The sequence below is a fragment of the Tamandua tetradactyla genome, chromosome 6 (genome assembly GCF_023851605.1).
Source record: "Tamandua tetradactyla isolate mTamTet1 chromosome 6, mTamTet1.pri, whole genome shotgun sequence".
NCBI lineage: Eukaryota > Metazoa > Chordata > Mammalia > Pilosa > Myrmecophagidae > Tamandua > Tamandua tetradactyla.
In genome coordinates this window covers 76157747-76162709 of record NC_135332.1, presented here as the reverse complement: position 1 = coordinate 76162709, position 4963 = coordinate 76157747, and the positions used below count along the sequence as shown (strand labels likewise).

The following is a 4963-nucleotide window of genomic DNA, read 5'->3' as shown; positions in this document are numbered from 1 at the left end:
GAGTGCCAGCCGGCCCGGGGTCCAAATGCAGGGAGGGTCGCTGGCCGCCGCAGCCCAGGAAAGCGCCCGTCCGAATTTCCTAGTCAGCCCGGGGCGCCAAGCTTGGCGGGAGGGTGCAAGCCGCAGCGGCCCGCCCAGGAGAGTGCACATTCCCGGGGAGTCACGGGTTTGGAAGGGCCCCCCCATCGCCATTCTCCGCGGCCTGGGGATTTCCGATCCAATTCTCTCAGTTGGTCTGGGGGGCCGCGTGTGGTGTGGGCGCCAGCCGCCACGGTTTGAGGGGACCACCTGTCCAATTCTCCCAGCCGGCCCAGGGAGGGGGAAGGGAGTGACTCCGGCAGCTTGCCGACCCACCCGGTGAAGCCCGCGCCCCTCGGCGATCTCACCAGAGTGGGTTCTCTCAGCCAGCCAGCCGTTCCAGGATGGGGTACACTGTCTTTTTTATCTCTGATGTGGCTTTGGGAGCTGTTCTGTATCATTTCTACTCCCCTAGTAGCTTTCCTGGAGGAGAAACTAAGATCCGCGCGTCTTACTAAGCCACCATCTTCCCCCTGATCACCTTATGTACTCTTCAGACAGAATTTTCAATCAAGCTTTTGTGTGGCCTATACAGAAAACTGAAGCCTTCTGGACTTGGGGTGAGAGGGACAACACATTGGACAAGTGTTTAATTTGCCAAAAGGACCCCTCATAAATGCTCTTCAGCCAGCTTATCAGCTTTTGCTACAGTTTCTCCAATGGGTCCCACCATACAGAAGTCCTGTTCTGGAAGATGGCCATAGACACCTGCCAAAATCTGTTGGAACCCTTTTATGGTCTCTTTCAGGGGCACCAACTTTCCCATATGACCAGCAAAAACCTCAGCAACCTGGAATGGCTGAGACAAGAAATGCTATATTTTCCATGCACAGGACATAGTCACCCATTCTTCCTCAGAAAGTTCATCCATACCCAAGATTGCAATGATGTCCTCAAGGGATTTGTAGTCCTGTAGGATCCTTTGCACCCCATGAGCAATGTTGTAATGCTCACTGCCAACAATGTGGGGATCCACGATGTGAGTGGTGGAGACTAGAAGATCCACAGCCAGATAGATGCCCAACTCAGCAGTAGCATGTGACAGCACAGTGGCAGCATCCAAAAGGGCAAAGGCAGTGACAGGAGCAATCAAGTCATCAGCAGGCACATAGATAGCCTATTACAGAGGTTATAGAGCCCTTCTTGGTGGTGGTAATTCTTTCCTGCATGGTACCCATACCAGTGGCCAAGTTAAGGCTGATAGTTCATGGCAGATGGGATTCTTCCCAGTAAGGCAGACAGCTCTGAGCCAGCCTGGGTGAAACAAAAGATGTTATAAATCAACAGCAGTACATCTTGACCTTCTTGGTCTCTGAAATATTAAGCCACAGTCAGTCCAGTTAGAGCTACCCCGGCATGGGCACCAGGTAGTTCATTCATTTGACTGTACACCAGTAGTGCCTCGGAGGTAGCAGCTTTTAAGTTCATAACAATAGACTCAGTCAGTTCATGGTACAAGTTATTGCCTTCCTAGTTCCCCTCACCAATATTAGCAAACACAAAACAACCACCATGGGCTTTGGCAATGTTGTTGATTAACTCCATGATCAATACTGTCTTACCAAGTCCCAGCACCACTAATCAGTCCAACTTTGCCACCTTTGGCATAGGAAGCCAGTAGACCCACAACTATGATACCAGAATTTCCTGCTCAACATTCATCTCCATTAACTCAGGAGTCCCAACCTGAATTGCTGCAAACTGCTTGGTTTTAATGGGATCTCTCTCATCAATCAGTTCTCCAATGACATTCATGATTTTCTCCAAGATCATGGGACCAACAGGAACTTTGATTGGTGCACCAGAATCCAGGACTTTGTGACCTCTAACTAAGCCTTCGGCATCATCCTTAGCAAAGGTCCTCACTGTGCTTTCACCCAAATGCTGGGCCTCCTCCCAAACCAGCCTGGTCTCCCTGCCTTGCACTTCCAAGGGCATTCAGTATGGGTGGCAGGCTTTCATCAAACTGGACATCCATCACTGCACCAGTAACTGCCAAGATACGCCCAATTGCGGTGCTGGGCTTTGGAGAAGGACATGTTTGCGCTACATAGTCTCTGACAGGTTGAAGTGCTGCTGGGATAGCCCACACTAAAAGCTGGGCTTGGGGTAGCGAAGCTGAATGTCTGAATCCCAGCAAGGCCCCCAAGGCCAAGGCAGAGGCCACATGACCTTCAAACCCCAACAAGGCACAGTACGGGAGAAGACTGAGTGCTGCAGCTTTACCCCCACTGCCAACTCCTACACAGTTAAGGTGAGGCCTATTCTGCTATAGGCACATCCATTGGATCAGGTTGCTGTTTATTCTGGTTCCCTCTTAAAGGACTCCAGTAGGCAGACTAAGAATCATCTTGAATGAATAGAGTTAGATCTCAGTGGAAATCACTTAATCACAAGGTCCAACCCACAATTGGGTGGGTTACATCTTCATGGAAACAACTTAATCAAAAAATCAATCCAGCAATACTGAATCAGGTTAAAGAGTTTGGCTCTTCTGGCATGCACAACTGTTTCAACCAGCACAGTAAGCAAAAATTCAAACAATATCTTCAAGAGTTCATGTAGGGGAAGGTGATATCATCAACATGGCTACTGAAAATGAACCCCCCTGCCACCAGGAATTAAATGATAAAAATGGTCAGTTCTGAATTTTTCAGAGCTCTGGAATAAGATATAGACTGGTGAAGGACCCTACAGAAGTTGCATTGTTGAGAGAGAAAAGTATCAGGTATGAAACCTGCATACCAGAGCAGTAGTTCCTCTCCTGTGCACTTCTCTTAGGCTCACACACCTCAGTGGTGAGGCACAGAAACAGAAGCTGTAATCCCTTCCAGTAGGGACACGGAATATAAATTCTCTCACAGAAGTAAACGGACACCGACCATTTGGAGACCAGGTGGACAGGAAGGAGATCTCAAGTCCCAGGTCAATGAGGAATGCAGAGTCTGAGAAAGTGGATAGAATCTGTATTTCCATCCTGGGGCTGAAATCCCTTCCCCATCACTGAAAAAAGAGCAGCAGGTAGACTTTCCCCTGCCTGGTCGTTGGTCAAATACTGGTTCAGCTGGGGGGCCTGGAGAATAATTTGACACAAATAAAGTGGGGGGCCCAACTTTGCATTTAGCCAGATTTGACCAGCAAAGTGAAGGTAAAGGAAGCCCACAATTTCAGCCCCACAAATCAGAAGTAGCTGAAAATGCAAACAGCATATGAAGATGATTATGTTATCAAACATGGCATCTGCTGGACAGAACAGAAAGTGCAAAGGTGTTGAAAGCTTTTTTCAGAGACTCTTCAGAAAATATCTCAGAACCATTGGTTCTGGTCTAGCTCACTTGTATGAAAACCTGCCTCTGTGTTGGCTGAGAAATACAGAAAACCCAATTGTTAAAGCAGTGTCCTAAAACAAACCCAGATATTGAGAGACAGTGAAAATAGAACACCATGGCAGCCTAGCATATTTGTTTTACCAACAGACAGAGATCATATTATCATACCTAGAGCCTGCCCACTATCCCTGAGGTGGGCAGCTGTGGGCATCTGGCTTTTGGGGTGACCAGAGTCACAGCCAATTTGACAACTGGCTGGTAAGAGAGACAAACAGCTAGGGAATAAAGCTAACCAACAAGAAAAGCCTAACAAAAGAGAGAAAATCACCTCCAGAATAAAATAAGAAAGAAAATGAAATGCCTAGACAACACAGAAAATCACGACTCATACCAGGAAGCATGATGATATTGCCCAACCAAAGGACCAAAAAACTGAGATATAGAAAGTGAAACCAGTAATTAAAGATGTTCAACCAAATACTATAAGTGAAATAAAAAGAATCAAATCATTGAGGTGAAGGAAGGATAAAAATAAGATAGTGGGTGACCACACAGAAGAACACAAAAGCTTGAAAAATCAAACAGCAGAACTTATGGGAATGAAAAACACAAGAGAAGTGATGAAAAACACAGTGGAGACCTACAACAGAGGATTTGAAGAGGCAGAAGGAAAAATTAGTGAGCTAGAGGACAGGTCATCTGACATCCCCCACACTAAAGAACAGACAGTGAAAGAATGTAAAAGTTTGAGCAGGGTCCCAGGGAACTGGATGATAGCCTGAAGTTCATTGACATATGGGTCATGGGTGTCCTAGAAGCAGAGAAGGGAAAAGGGGCAGAAAGAATAATGGAGGATGTAAACACTAAAAATTTCCAAACTCTTATGAACGATAAAAAATTACAGATGCAAGAAATGCAGAAAACCCCAACAGAATAGATCCAAATAAATCTACACCAAGACACCTGCTAATCATATTATCAAATGTCAAAGGCAAATAGAGAATTCTTTGAAAGCAGCAAGAGAAAAGCAGTCCATTACATACAAGGGAAGCTAGATAAGACTAATTGGAGACCTCTCAGTGGAAACCACGGAGGCAAGAAGGGAGTAGTATGACAAATTTAAGATACCAAAAGAGGAAAACTGCCAAGCAAGAATTTCACATCCGCCAAAAATAACCTTTAAAAATAAGTGAAAGTTTAAAATATTTTCAGACAAACAGAAACAGAGAGAGTTCATGAAAAAATAATAAAAGGAAGCACTGCAAGCAGATAGGAAAAGATAGGAGAAAGAGGCTTGGAAAAGAGTGCAGAAATGAAAATTAGCACTAAGGGTAATTGATAGGGTAAAAGGAGAGAAAGGAAAAGCAAAATACGACAGAGAAAATCCAAAACGCAAAATAGTTGAAGAAAGTTCTTCCTTTAAAGTAATAACATCGGGTATTAATGCATTAAATGCCCCAAACAAAAGGCATAGATTGACAGAATGGATATAAACACCGAATCCATCTGCAAGCTGTCTACATGAGACTCACTTAAGTCCTAAGGACTAAAACAGC

The 4963-nt window shown here is 45.4% G+C and overlaps 1 pseudogene; it reads right to left on the bottom strand.

Annotated features, from left to right (window-relative positions):
* Positions 1-688: 688 nt before the first annotated feature.
* LOC143686713 (ATP synthase F(1) complex catalytic subunit beta, mitochondrial pseudogene) lies at positions 689-3618 on the bottom strand (annotated as a pseudogene).
* Between the last annotated feature and the right edge of the window lie 1345 nt (positions 3619-4963).